Below are 16,095 nucleotides of genomic sequence, written 5' to 3'. Positions count from 1 at the left end.
CTGTCAGAAATGACAGCAACATGAGCAGATATGTTGAACCAGAAAGAAGAGCACAATATGAGAAAGAGACTAAATTAAAAATATAAAAGTGAAGGCAATGCCTCCCTTCAAACCAGTTACAATCTTCAACCCTGTAACATTCTCATCTATTCTTTTGGGGGGAAAATGTAAAAATCATCATGATACATTTGTAGTTACTAAACTGTTATGAGGGACACTTATGAGCAGTAAGTAGATGTTTGTTCTATAACAAGTTTTGTGTAAAACCTTTTTAAAACCAATTCCCTTTTGTCCCTACAGGGTTGAGAATAAAGGCATTTCCATCTGATTTTATTATTATTAATAAAAAGGTCTTTAATGCCTGAGGTGGGAAAATATTTTTTGGAGGTTGTGTCTAAGGATGTTAGTCTATAATAAATTTTCTAAAGAACCTATGTATTTTATTTAAAAAAAATAAAAATAAAAAAAATCCCAGGAATGACCCATATACTTGGAACTTGCAAATCTAATGACGTTAATAAAGCCTTTATGCGTAACGAAAAAAGTACAACGACGTATTTAATTGTATTTTGGGTTGATATCAACTTAAATAGTGATTGGATTAAAGAAATCAGTCTCTCACGGAAAAATTGGGTGACTCTTAAAAGAGCCTTTGGTTTGAAGAGAACTTCTTGTCAGTTTACTTGGTCTTCGCTGGCTTCTCGGTTTTCTTGGGCAGCAGCACGGCCTGAATGTTGGGCAGCACACCACCCTGAGCGATGGTCACGCCACCCAGAAGCTTGTTCAACTCCTCGTCGTTGCGCACCGCCAGCTGCAGGTGACGAGGAATGATACGGGTCTTTTTGTTGTCTCGAGCGGCGTTTCCAGCCAACTCCAGGATCTCAGCAGTGAGATACTCGAGCACAGCGGCCAAATAAACCGGAGAACAGGTGTTGTGCCCAATTCCGACCCACCGGCTGCAGACTACCCCCTCTTCGCGTGCACGCGGACAGTACCGTTGTGTTTCCTGTAGATGGCAGTTAAAACACGGAAATTTAGGTAAATGTTTCACTGATCCAAACTCCAAACGTTCAATTTGATGAACACTTATGCAGTTTCCTGTAGATGGCAGTGTAAACTCAGAAATGTGATTCATTGCTTTTCAAACTGAATCATTAACGAGACAGGAGAATGTACGTTGCATATATTTTGTTGACGCTTCGATAGAGTTTCTCCCATTTTTCTTTCTTTTTTTTCTTTCTTTGTCTCCTTAGACAACCTATGTACTGGTTGAATTTTACATTAACGTGTTATGCTTTACAAAAGAAATTTAATTTATCAATACGAACCTTTTTTTGTGTAATGATGAAAAAAATTACACATTAGCCTACTGTATTCAGTATGAGCCTTAATGTAATATTATGTTCCAAAGTAAATTCAAATAATGGGTTAATTTCCACTGAAACATGTATGATATTCCAATAAAATTATGCACTAAAATAATGCATATGTTGCATTAGGGGTTTTATTTGGAAAGGGACATTTTCACCCACATGCCTGGATTTTAAGAGTTCCTAAAATGGGTCTGATACACCTATAATAGCAGTACTGTATGTAAAATTATACATTTCATTCTATCTACATGGACAGATTGAGTATGATTTTACCCCCTTATTTCTTATGTCTGAATACCCAAAGAGTCACTAAAATGGGTCTGATACACCTATAATAGCAGTACTGTATGTAAAGTGAAACATTTAATTCTATCTGCATGGACAGATTGAGTATTTAGGGTGGTATTATTTTGGCAGGCCCATTTTGACCCACCTGCCAGGATTTTAACCCCATTATTTCTTCTGTCTGAATACTTAAAGAGTCACTAAAATGGGTCTGATACACCTACACCACAACAATACTTTGTGTGAAATGATATATTTCTGACAACCCCCCTCCCTCATTCGTCTGACTGGATGCCCGTAAATTCCAGTAGCCCCTCACTGCAGTCTAGGGATATATAAGGTGGGAGGAGTTGGATCTGGATCCAACCTGCACTGAAGACCATCTCGTAAATGGCCAATTGCTTATGTTTTATGTAAATAAATTAATAAATAAATTTGGTTATATTTTAATAAAAGTGCGCTATGTGTTCCTGTGCAGTGTGTTTGTTAGTTTTCATGTATCCCTTGTATATCAATCCCCCTCAGCATCCCTTTAAGTAATTAAATGAGGTTTGTGTTATACAAATATTGTAAATGTATCAGAGTCAATAGCCAAAGCTCTTTATCCTGGACTTTATTTGACTTTTTATTTGTGTGCTGTTGTAGTTTGCAAATTACACTTGACTTTGTGATTCTGTAAATTGTAAAATGTAAGGTGTTTAAATATTGCTGTCCCACTTTGGCTGAATGTGTTAGATAAAGTGGGCCAGTGGGAATCAGGTAAAGCGGGCTGACCTTTAACCTTCAGTTAATACACACAAATTCATTAAATAAATTGACATTCACTGGTTATTTTATAGCTGACATGTAAAATTTATATTTTTAAAAAACAAAAATGAGTCTGCAGTCAGGAAATTCAAGTCAGAGTTGGAAGAAAGGAAAGAGAGAAAAGATTTTGAGGCATTCAGTTCAATCTGTGGAATGAAAAAGGATGTGAGGAGCAAAATGTAGATGCAGAATATAAAGTTTTAAAATATGGACACAATTAAAGTTCATTTAAAGTGTTTAGAGTACATAGAAAAACATGTTTACATATAGTTACCATTTCAAATGTTCATATTATTTTTTTAGAATTTGTTGTTTCTTGTGTTATAGTCGCATTTTTAACATATTGTTGAGTTCATTTTGTTAATATTCTGATTTATGAAAATTCTGATATTCAGATTTAATCAAATTTAATTTGAAAACAACATCAGTTCTTTGGAATTTCACACATGAATTGAGATGAGGATTTACATGATTTATTTTATTCATAACCTGTATGTTATATATTTTTGGATTTGTTAAATACCACTTTAACTGAAAATATTTTTTTTTCTGGAGTGCATGATCTAAAAATGTTTATACCTGTAAGATTCTATAACATTGTGTGTCCCTTGTAATATGTCTCTTAACATAGTGTCTTTATGTTACCTCTTATGTTTTGGGATCTAGCCATGATGTAATGACAAATCATGGGGCATACTGTCTGTTCTGTCTGTTTCCTTATAAGTATGTCTTGTGCTTTTCCATATTTCTGCTGACAGCTCAATAATTTACTTCCCTAAATTTACTATAGCCTATATACTGCATCACTTTCTCCAATAAACCAGCCTATACAAATAACACTTTATATGAACCATATTCAGATTGAAATATTATAGCTGGACATTAAAGTTAACTAAAGTAATAAAGAAAAGAAAAGAAAAAACATCTGGATATCTAAATTGCATTTTACAAAAAGTGGCCCACTTTACCTGCAATTGCTCTATAATTTGTTGAATATATTAAAACTTAGTTTACCATTGTCAATAAGCTAAAAAAAACTATACAATTAGCACTAAATAACAAATAAATACAAATGAAACACTATTAAAATTGTGCCCTTCATTATTTCGTTATTGAGCTTCTTGCTGTACAACATGAAAGCGTCATGTTTCGTCCACCACATGATCACGTGAAGAATCGACCAAACAGGACTCGGCCTCTGGTGAGATGATGCTGTGTGTCGAAGAGGAGGCGTAAAACGGTAGGAGTGTTACATGTGTAATTAGGATACAGTCTTGAATGACAGATATTATATGACATGGTTAATTTCATTAGCATTACACTAATTTCATTTCAAGAAATTAGTGTGTAAAATGTTAATACTCAGTGTGTAGCACCCACTGATCTATAAAATGACTTCTTATACTTATTTATTATAGATCAGTAGTAGCACCTCATAATGTAATAACTGCACATAATGTAATAAGTATTTACTACTGTAATAAAATGTATGTTTTGCGATATGATTTTCTATAGATAAGCTTTTATCTTCCTGAGGTAAATGTCACATAACTGACACAATCTTTACAGGCTGTTATAGCCTACTGATGATTTCCCTGGTTGAAACAGCTTATATTCAATTCAAGAATGCAGAATTTAGTAGGGGACAACTGAATTGTTCCTAGCAATAATTTTGATCAAACAATCGAAATATATTTATTTGACCACCGTCGTTGTCATCGTGCCACGGACATTACATGAGAAGCAAACTGAACTCTTTCAAGGACGTGCAATTAATGCATGGCCAAAGTAAGAACATAATCTAAGTGTTTAAAACATGCAAAGTAGGACTGCCAACTGTTCCCGTATTTAAATAACATTCCATACTAAATCCATAAGGAAAGCAGTTTATTGTGTCATGCCCAGTTTAGGTAGGCCTAGCTAAACACTCACAAAAAAAAAAAAAAAAAACCAAGAGCACCCTTAGTTAAAGCTGTATTATTATCATATTTGGTAAACTTTTCTGTACTTATTTGCATTTGCGCTCTGGAGAGCATCAGGTGATTCTATTTACAACGTTTGCAGCGTTGTTGAGCTGTGTAGCCAATCACAATTGTCTGTTCAACCGATGAACTGAGATGAGTGACAGGCTCAGTGCATTTGAAATTATAAAGGGAGCACACTTTGCACGCATTCTAGGAGATCTGTAATGCATTCAGAATTTTAATAAAAGTTTTTTTTTTTTTTTTTTTTTTTTTCATGCCAGCAGCATTGGTTCACACTGTGGACAGAAAAAAAAACAGGCATAAAAGGACATTTAAATTTAGCAGTGAAAATTTACACTGGTGATCGTCCAAATCGAATGGTTAAAATCAACAAGTTTTGTGGGTTTTTTTAGTGGGTCAAATTGAATCTGAGGTGGCACAAATCAGATCTGAGGGGTATCTATCATCTGTCTGTCTATCCCTGCCACCCTCACTATATTATTTTTAATTGCACATGTACGCAACAGAATATTTACATAATTTACTGAATATTTTTATTTTTTATTTTTATAAATTGTCCTTTTTTATTACATTTCTTTTACATTTCAAGGTCACACAACCATTTGAACTTTTGGGGATGGATTTAATTGGCAAACTTACTTGCACAGACAGTGGTCATCAATATATATGTGTCATGATTGATTACATGACCAAATGGCCACAGGCTTATCCCCTTAAAAGTAAGTCTGCAGTGGAGGTCACAAACTGCATAATTAAGTTTTTTACCAGTTTGAGGCCCCAAAACGCATACTTACGGACCAAAGAAGAGAGTTTGTTAATCAGGTAAATTAAAGCTGTTCGATATCATACAGTGCTAAAATATAGTTTTGAAAAATGTTTACTTAAATTGATTGTAATTAAAAATTAATGTTTTTGTTCTATTATCAGATCAACAAAAATGTGTCCAAAATACTTGGAATCAAGAGCCGTTTGTGCTCACCGTACCATCCCCAGACTAATAGTTTGGTCGAAAAAATGAATGGGACCATACAGAGGTACTAAATGTACATTTTTTTTTTTTTTTTTTTTGTACAAAGATCCTTTAATTATTATTATTATTATTATTATTATTATTATTATTATTATTATTTACATCAGCCTATAAGATTTTTATTTATTTATTTTGTTATTTTTGTCACAGACACGCCAGGCTCTACACTCTCACAGACACAGCGCACGTCATCACCAAAAATATTAATCACTCACACCTGCAGCTCATCAGCACCCTCATCACCAGCAGCACAAACGGCTCACGCTCTCACTCAGTCACTGTCCGGTCTCGTTTGCACATGGTACTTACCACTCTGCTTACCTCAAGGACTCCTCCGAAGATACTTACCTGTCTCCTGTGTGTTCCCTCGACTCCTCGTCTCTCGTGAGTTCATCTGTGTCTGCTCAAGCTCCAAGTCTGTCATCCGTCTGCCAATCCTGCAAAACCAAGACAAGTATCAGTTCTTCATCAATACCTGCCAACGCATTAACCTGTCTTCACTCACCTGCACTCTGTCATCATTCTTGTTGTTTAATAAACTTCAATACCTGTATTCCTGTGTCGCTGTCCCCTTCTGTATACGTAACAATTTTAAAGTTAGAATAGCATTTGTAAAAATTGTTATAAACCAAATGTGGAATGCACAGATATTTATAAATATCTTCTGCTAAAACTATTTTAATGTGAAATAAATGTTTAAGGGCTCTCAGCAAATTGGTCTCCAAAAAACCACAGCAGTGGGACCAACACCTAGATGCAGTTATGTTTGGTCTAAGGACCAAAAAACAGATGCCAACCAAACTATCTCCATTTTATATGATGTTTGGTCGCGAGGCATGATACCCCTCTGAGATCCCTGAAGAATATCAGGTGGGTGTTCATTGTTTTCAGTGATTTGTTTCTTTTTTATGTGTATGTATTGCATTCAGTATGAACTTGCCCTAGTAAAAAAGTAATAGATTTAAAATGCATTTAATTTATACTAAGTATAGATCAAGTCTATTAACATAATTACTGACATATCACTGGAGATTTACTGATATAAAAATTGTAATGAAACTTTATTTGGGGTATTACTTTCCCTTAAAATTAAGCCTAAGATATGTTCTAATGTCACTATTGATGAGGATTGTATGATCTTTACATAATATCACTCTTTAAATTCAAAATATTTAAAGTGTGCCTAAAGAATACTTGGAATAGTTCCAATTTAGTACAATTAAATATACTTAAGTATATATTTAGTTGGAATTCAGCACTACTTCCAAACAATTAAAGTGCAGTAAGTACAAAATTAGTTGTTCTAATTTAGCAGACTTTAAATATACCTGTTTAGTACACAGCATATTGCAGCATATTTTTATTAAGTACATAATATGTACATGTATTCGTAGTATACTAAGCATGAAATAAATGTATTTTAAATTCTTTTTATTATATTTATTTTTCACTATGCCTACATGAATTTGAGATGATTAGTTATTTTTAACTAGAAGCAACTGAGGGTGTCCTGAAACTTGATGAAGTTCTTCAGACTGCTCTTACCCACACTGCTCAGGTTCAAAAATGAATGACAAGGAAAGAACAGAAAGCAAAGAAAGTAAAATTGACTGTGGGTGACAAAGTATGGAGGTGTAAAGTTCGGAGTCAGCAGAGAAAAGGCAGAAAATTGGATACAAATTTTCTAGGTCCATACACAATTAAAAACATTGAAGGCAAGAATGCTGATCTGATAGATGAGAGAGGGGCCATTTTGCCAAAAATCAATATTGACCACTTGAGATTGTATACTGAGCAGAAGCCACGCATTCCACACAAGATTGTGGCCGGAAGATCAACAGCAGCAACTGCATCACAAAAAACTTGTCTAACTGCTACATCTCCTGTCATTGTAGCTGCATCTTTACCATCATCACCTTCCGTCTCCAAAGTGGCTGCCTCACCTGACTCCGCTGCTGAATCTGTGACATTATCACCTACCACCACAACAACAGCAGTACAGCAGAATCGTGTCAGCAGTAAGTCAGCATCAGAACTAAAGTAAAGATGTAAACTAATGAAAGTTAAGTCATGTTTTTTTCACATTTACTATTTTTTTCTATCAATACAGTTGTTCAAGAGGCATGGGCAGGAAAAAATGTATGTGTTGCTTTCCAAAATTGGGCCATATAAAATATTTTTTGCAGACATTAATAAAACTGCTCCAAATAATGAGCTTGAAAGCGAGGTAAGATATTCTGCGATTGAAATAGTACATATCAAATTTTAACTTCCACTGCTAATCCCACACTGTTTTGATTCCTTGTTTAAGGTTATTAATGCATACATGAGACTTCTTGTGAGGCGTCACAATGAACAGTCAAAAGAACAAACCTTCCAAATCGACACATTCGAGATGACCAGCATTTGGAATGGAAAAAAATCTAAATTAAAGGTTGGTTTGCACTGTTTTATTTATGTACCAATATGAAAAATGAAATTCAGAACACATTTCAGTTCTCTTTTTTTATTATTTCAGGTTGATCCCAAAATGTACAAGTCTCTCATAGGTATTGTGAATGACCACCACCATTGGACACTTGTGGTAAACAAATGAAAAATTTCAATTTGCATGTGTTATGCAGGTATTACTGCAATATTTATAATGTACTAGGATCTGATATAATAGTTAAATGGTCTGTTAACATGTTTGGGGAATTAATGAAAGAATCTCTTTGAGATGTCTGGCCAGCACTCAGCCAGCAAATGTTTATTGAAAACATCTGTAGACTATGATATTACTCCAAGCAGCTCAAGCTACTCCAACAAAGACTATAGAATAACACAAGACATGTCACTCGTATTGTTTTGAATGGGAGAAAGTGTAACGCTCAATATGGCGGAATAAGTCCCGCCTTCAAAATAAGAGCCAATTGCCGACCTGTAAAGTCATCATGTCACTGCAGCGGCCGTTAGAAGCACCGGTTTCTATAGAAACAGTCAGACACACGCCTCCGAAATGAGGCACAAGAGACGCGCATTTAGGTCTGCGCATTAGCTTGATCCAGCCTAAATACTGTTTTTTTGTCATGATTTGAGCGTTTGGAAAAAAAAATTATGAGACAGTTGTTGTCAGATTTCATTGGTGATTTCAAATATGAAATTTAATCGAAAGCTTGGCAAACAGCTTTGGAGAATTTGATGTTTCCCCATTCAAAGAGATAGGAGCGGCATGATGCCCAGGATGCCCGAGAGGCGTTTCAAAGATGGCCGCCGAGTGAAATGACTTGTCTTAAAGGGACTTTGACTCCAAGCAGCGTTCTTTCTTAGACAGATTTTTTTTTAAACCATGAAAATAACATGTCTTGTTTTCTCTTATCTACATTATCACTGTTTAAAATCTTTATAGGTTATGCTGCCATCTCAAATGAAGGCTTTGTTCCTTGATCCTCTGGGAGAAAGTCCAGCAAAACTGAAAAAATGCCAGGATGTAACAAGGTATTTGAAGATGTTCATCACAAAAATGTGCTTCTGATGTGCAAAACTGATCTCTACAGTATTTCTATTAAAAAAAAGAAAAAAAAGATTTGGTCTGGTATCACAATATAAATGATTTGCATTTGTTAAGGGCTTTTATGCGACAAAAGGGATGCAATTTTTCAAGGTGGTCCTGTGGTAAGCTGCCTCACCCAAAACAACAAGATGGCACATCCTGCGGTGTCTTTGCATTAAAAGTAAGTGGTTTTAAATAGCAAACTTTGTCGTTGTCCTAAACTGTCAATGCCCTAAAGTATGATCTCGGGAAACACAATTAAGTTCCTAATTGTGGTGTACATGGTCTGCTAAAGTCAAATTTATGTTTTATTTTCCTTTAAAATAAAATTGCTTCTTTTATTATTTTCCTTTTTCAGTTTGCTGAATTTATACTTAGAGAGGAGCCAATTGATTTCCTTAACACACCAGAAGGAGTGGAAGAACTGACGAAAGCGATAGCTGTCACTCTTCTTCAGAACAGCGGTATGTGTAATGTACAGAACTGGTCAAAAGTTGGGAAAAATAACAATTTGTAATGTGTTTTGAAAGAAGTCATAATTACACACAACACCTGCATTTATTTGAACAAAAATATAGAGAATTAAATACAGAAAAAAACAGTAATATTGTGATATATTACAATTGAAAATAAAAAACCTTTAAAAAAAAAAAATTCTATTTTAATATACTATAATAAAGCAATAAGCCCCAATCAATAAGCCTCCGCTTGCGACGTGGCTAACAATGCTCCTTAGCTGTTATAAATTCACTGCAAACCATGGCTTCACGGGGCTTACTGCTTTTATTAAACATTTATTCCATATACGTAGTAAGGTTTCACAACAAAAACAGAGAAAATAAAGTGTAATGATATAAATAAAAACAGTATTCTTCCACCAAACAATGTAGTTCCTCAGAAACAGTTATGGTTCCAACAAAGTGATTGCTGACCAGCGTAAACAAAGGTGTAGGTTTGTAGTGTAATTTACAACAGCTTAGAACATGGCTCAGCCAATCAGAATCAAGGACCAGAACTACCTGTTTTATAAAATATAATTTATTTCTGTAATGCAAAGCTGAATTTTCATCAGCCATTACTCGAGTCTTCAGTGTCAGATGATCCTTCAGAAATCACTCTAATTTGCTGTTTTATTATCAATATTGGAAACAATTGTGCTGCTTAATATTTTGTATAACCGCTTTTATACTTTTAAGGATTCATTGATTTTAAAAAACAAAACAAACAATAAAACAGTATTTACTTAAAATGTAAACCTTTGAAACAATATACAATTGTCACGGTGTACGTAATAGAGAAGGCGCAATACGACGAGCTTCAAAGTAAAGAGTCTTTAATTGTAATCCACATGAGGGTAATCCACAGAGAGAAGGCAGGAACACATCAAAGTAACCTTGTAGACTGACAAAGACATGAACAGAACCAAACTATAAAGGACACTAATGAATTACACACAGGTGACGGGAATGACGATAATGACAGGAACTCCAAATAAGGGCAGACAAACGGGAGAAACCAAACAGACAGTCACAGGGGTGTTACAACAGTACTGTTCAAAAGTTGTGGTCAGATTTTTTTTCTTTCTTTTTGTTATGAAAGAAATTAATACTTTTATTTAGCATGGATGTGTTAATTTGATAAAAGTATAGACATAAGTAAAGACTTATATTGTTAGAAAAAATTTTTAATAAATTATGTTCTTTCTAAATGTAAATTAATCTATGAATTCTAAAAAAAAAAAAAAAAAGTATAGCAGGTTCCAAAATAAGCACCACAACAATCGCCATTCACAAATCACCGTGCCTGCCTATTTTAATATATATTAAAATAGAAAAGCATAATTTTAAATATATGTTATATATTTCTCAATATTACCTTTTTATTTTTGATCAAATAAATGCATGCATGCATTAAGCATAAAAGACTTATTTGAAAATGTTAAAACTAGTAATGTTCCCAGACTGGTACTGTGTTTGCAAAGTATTTCAGAGAAGCCTTCAATTTAATTAGTTAAACGGTTATTTGGTGTATTTACAGAATTAGCAGAATTTCTCCTGTAAATTGAATTTAAATAGGATACATTTTCTATTGCAATGCATAGTGTAGAGTAGGGGAATTACAGTTAAGACTCAAGAACCACTGACTGAAGACCAGGAGTCAGAGATGCAGTTAACTGAAGAATTTTTATTAGATTTTTTTTTTTTTTTTTTTTTTACTCAGCAGATATCAGCATTAATACTCACAAGGAGCTTGTGTTGTGGCATGCACTGTTTCTCTCTTGTTAAAGAAGTCTCTCTAAGCTGGGGTTCCAGGTGTCAAAATTAGATTTTATTGGCAAAAGCCGAGATATGTAACTGCACACATCTCAAATCTTGGGTCTCACTGCTCTGATTATGTTCTCTTCTGTGAATCTATCCAGCATTGTATGTCATACATCACACTGTTGTCATTTAATTGTGGGGAACAAGCCCTCTTTATATATATATATACTGATGTGGTTTCACATCACAGAATGAGGCAAAATCATTCTTATATAGTATTCTATAAAGTGATAAAGGCTTTTGATTAGCATTGCATTGCATCTATAGTTTATTCATATAAAAATACCAAATATAGCTTGAAGAACAATAAACCATTTAGCCGCAATCGTACAGATATGTCTCTATCTGTGTTTTATTCAGCTACGCGAAAGTGTATACCTTTGTTCATAATAGGGATTTCCTGTATGAATGAAACATTATATTACATGTATGCACTCACTAATCTCACAACACCTTTCTGTTAAAATATTCTGGGTAAAAATAGGAATAATAATACTTCTCTCTGAGTTTTTCTCTCTTTCTCAGTGAATGCATTCCATTTTCTGACAATTTTTATTTTTTTGTCAAAGATCATAATCATAATTTCATAATAAATCCTTATTCCTTTCTAAACATTTACAGTTAGCCCTCCTGCATGTTAACAGGTCATGTTGCAGTTTTATGTAAATATATATTGATAACCATTAACAATAATTACTGTTTTGTTTAATGTTTTTATTTAGTAATAACAATATCAGAATTAGTCATATGGATAAAAACAACATTTTGGCCAAATTGTGCAGCCCTACAAACAGGCACAACAAACTCTGTGTTCTTTATCATTTTTGGTAAAAAAAAAAAAAAAAAAAACCTTTCTTGTTACAGTTCAGATTCAGACAGTTCAGACACTTAATATTGCCTCTCTGAATAGTCTCTCAAAATAAAGCCATGTTACACATTAATGCTATTTTTAAAATATTTGAAATTAATAAATGATAGAGAGATTAAAGTGAAGTTGTGGTAGAAATGGAATTCAAACAATCTTTCCAGAGCTTGAAAAAAGGATGTTTTGACTGCTTTATATATATATATAATATTTTTTGCTGTAGTACTTGTTTTATACATGCAATCATGCCCATGATCACAGACAGACTTGTTATATAAGGGAAAACTGAACCACAGTGTGAAGAACTCTGACTCTTTGGGTATTCAGACAGAAGAAATAAGGGGGTAAAATCCTGGCAGGTGGGTCAAAATGTGTCTGCCAAAATAATACCCCCCTAAATACTCAATCTGTCCATGCAGATAGAATGTAATGCATAATTTTACATACAGAACTGCTATTATAGGTGTATCAGACCTATTTTAGTAAAAAAGGAAGCTCCCTGCAACTGCTCGAAAGCTGAAGACATCAGCGGCAAAGGATACGTATTCTTTGCCGTGAAGGTCGCAGGGAACCATCCTTCTTACCCACGAAGAAAAACCCCGCGCCCGCAGGAGATGAGGAAGGGCGGATGATCTTGGCTGTCAAAGAATCAGAAATATATTTCTCCATGGCCTCCCTTTCCGGAACGGAAAGCGAGTATAACCTGCCCTTAGGCGGAGATGTACCTGGCAATAAGTCTATGGCACAGTCATAGGGACGATGCGGAGGAAGAGAGGCAGCTCGAGACTTACTGAACACTTCCTTCAGGTTCAGGTACTCCTTGGGCACGTTAGACAGGTCCATGGATTCCTCCTGAAACACAGAACACAACACGGAAGAACAGGCAGACACCAAACAAGACGCATGACAAAAACTGCTCCAAGCACAAACAGTGTTCTGTTGCCAGTCAATGTGGGGATTGTGAAGTGACAACCAGGGATGACCCAACACCACAGGAGCCAGAGGGGAATTGATTAAAAGTAGTCTAATCTCCTCCGTATGGTTACCGGAGGTGATGAGTTTGATGGGCACGGTGCTCTGGGTGACTGACGGCATAACCTGCCCGCTGAGTGCTTGAAAGGAGGTAGGCGAAACCACCGGAATAAACAGCTGAGCCGCCAGCGAAGCGTCAATGAAACTGCCCTCCACTCCTGAGTCCACTAAAGCCTGGCAGGTATGGAAGGCGTTGGCCCATTGTAGTCTGACCGGAAGGAGAGTAGCTGTAGAGGATTTCTCGAAGGAAACTCCACCCGTCAATAACCTCAAGTCTACTGACGGGCTCTGGCTTTTACCGGACAGCTTGTAACAAAATGCCCGCTTGCTCCGCAGTATAAACATAAACCATTGGTCCGTCGATGATCCCTCTCCTCCCTGGTTAGCCGGGTTCTGCCCACCTGCATGGGTTCAAGATCTAAAATGGGACTGACCGTGTCACCGGCGAACTCCACCTCCGGGTAAGAACATGAATGTCTTTGTTGATCACGACGTTGCAGACGACTGTCCACTCTAATCGCCAACTCGATCAGTCCATCCAGAGTTGTGGGCAAATCCAACCCGACAATCTCCCGCTGGACACGGTCAGCCAACCCATGCAGGAAGTTGTCCTACTGTGCCTCCTCGTTCCATTTGGTCTCTGCCGCTAGGGTGCGGAAATCAATGGAATAGTCAGTAACTGATCGATTACCCTGTTGCAGATCCGTCAGTTTCCGAGCCGCTTCACGTCCCGAAACGGATTGATCAAACACTCTTTTTAACTCCCCAGTGAAGGACTGGAACGAGGCGCAACATGGTGATTGACTCTCCCACACCGCTGTTCCCCAGAGCGCAGCACGTCCCGAAAGCAGTCTGATCATCAACGCCACCCTGGACTGCTCCGTAGGAAAAGACGTGGGTTGAAGAGTGAAAAACAACAAGCACAAAAGACAAAAGCTCGGCATAAATGTGGCTCACCAGCATACTGAGCAGGAGGTGGAAGACGAGGCTCGACGTGATGATCCGATCGCGCCACGGAAGGGGAAACAGACGGCAAGGTAGGCACAGTGGGCGCTCCGTTGATGTCAGATCTTAAACGTTGGAGCTGGGCAGTAACCTCCGACACCTGTGCCACCAAGGCTTGCACCGCACGACCCGTAGCCAATATTTGTTCATCCTGTTGATCCATATGAACATTGTTATTAGCAATGACATTTCTCCACTCACCACTTGCTGAATCCATCTTGGTCGGATTGTTAGGTCAGGAAGGATAACGCGAGATTCAATTGCAAGTGAAAGACTCCTTTATTAAGTACAAAACTCTCAAAGAGAATGTACAACGTGAATGGTCAGGAAAGTCGTGGTGCAGCTGGTCCTTGGCAGCACAGGGACTACAATGGGTAGATCTCCAAACGCAATCCAACGAAGAACACTCTGACAGATGAACATCCACTCCGAACAGAGGCAGGAACTCCAAGACGAAATAAACATCCACTCTGAACCGAGCGACTGGAACCCAGGAGACGAAAGGTAGAGAACTGCAAGGAACACAGCGTGAGCAAACAGAACAATCCGACAATGAACGAACAAACACAGAGACACTAAATAGCAGCGCTGACGAGCCGCAGCTGCAGCTGATCGCTAATCAGTGCTCGTGAGTTGCCCAGCAACACACGTGACAGCCAAGACACACACACACACACAAAACAACAGAACAGGAATCCACAGACCTGCGAACCGTGACAGATGTGAGGGAAGTGTCCAGGTAGGATTAGTTCCTTATAATAAATAAAAAAGTTTTTATTTATTAATTAATTTATTAATTTCTTCTTGGCCGATTTGGTCGCGTCACTTGCGTGTTTTCTCTGCTCATGTTTGGAGCAAAAGTGAAGTGGTAGACAATATACACATCATACTCATACACAAGTTTTTCCTCCATGTGTTGAATTAGCACTTTGACAGTGGCTTTAATAAAAGGAAGATCGCTGAGGGACTTGTGGAGTGTTTCATTCAGAATTTGTTTTGGGCAGCTTGAAGCACATGCCACATCTGTCTGTGTATCTTCCTAAGATGCAAATGTTTTATAACTCAGTTCAAAATGACACACTGTTTCCACCAAGGCCATAAGATTTTGCCTCTTTTAGGACTGTATTATGTTGTTTTACCTTTATATACAGTGTATACACACACACACACACACACACATATATATACAGTTGGTACGGAAAGTATTCAGACCCCCTTAAATTTTTCACTCTTTGTTATATTGCAGCCATTTGCTAAAATCATTTAAGTTCATTTTTTTCCCTCATTAATGTACACACAGCACCCCATATTGACAGAAAAACACAGAATTGTTGACATTTTTGCAGATTTATTAAAAAAGAAAAACTGAAATATCACATGGTCCTAAGTATTCAGACCCTTTGCTGTGACACTCATATATTTAACTCAGGTGCTGTCCATTTCTTCTGATCATCCTTGAGATGGTTCTACACCTTCATTTGAGTCCAGCTGTGTTTGATTATACTGATTGGACTTGATTAGGAAAGCCACACACCTGTCTATATAAGACCTTACAGCTCACAGTGCATGTCAGAGCAAATGAGAATCATTAAGGTCAAAGAAACTGCCTGAAGAGCTCAGAGACAGAATTGTGGCAAGGCACAGATCTGGCCAAGGTTACAAAAAAATTTCTGCTGCACTTAAGGTTCCTAAGAGCACAGTGGCCTCCATAATCCTTAAATGGAAGACGTTTGGGACGACCAGAACCCTTCCTAGAGCTGGCCGTCTGGCCAAACTGAGCTATCGGGGGACAAGAGCCTTGGTGAGAGAGGTAAAGAAGAACCCAAAGATCACTGTGGCTGAGCTCCAGAGATGCAGTCG

At 36.8% G+C, this 16,095-nt stretch overlaps 2 protein-coding genes across 2 annotated transcripts in view; both read left to right on the top strand.

Moving 5' to 3' along the window:
* LOC127515292 (Fc receptor-like protein 5) overlaps positions 1–16,095 on the top strand; it is a 487,356-nt gene that overhangs the window by 134,777 nt on the left and 336,484 nt on the right. The window lies entirely within an intron of this gene.
* Positions 1–16,095, top strand: part of LOC127515291 (titin-like) — a 438,556-nt gene that overhangs the window by 388,105 nt on the left and 34,356 nt on the right. The gene's annotated exons all lie outside the window — the stretch shown is intronic.

Source organism: Ctenopharyngodon idella, chromosome 7 (genome assembly GCF_019924925.1).
Source record: "Ctenopharyngodon idella isolate HZGC_01 chromosome 7, HZGC01, whole genome shotgun sequence".
NCBI lineage: Eukaryota > Metazoa > Chordata > Actinopteri > Cypriniformes > Xenocyprididae > Ctenopharyngodon > Ctenopharyngodon idella.
Note: the sequence above shows the minus strand (reverse complement) of the source record. Positions and strands in the feature narration are given on the sequence as shown.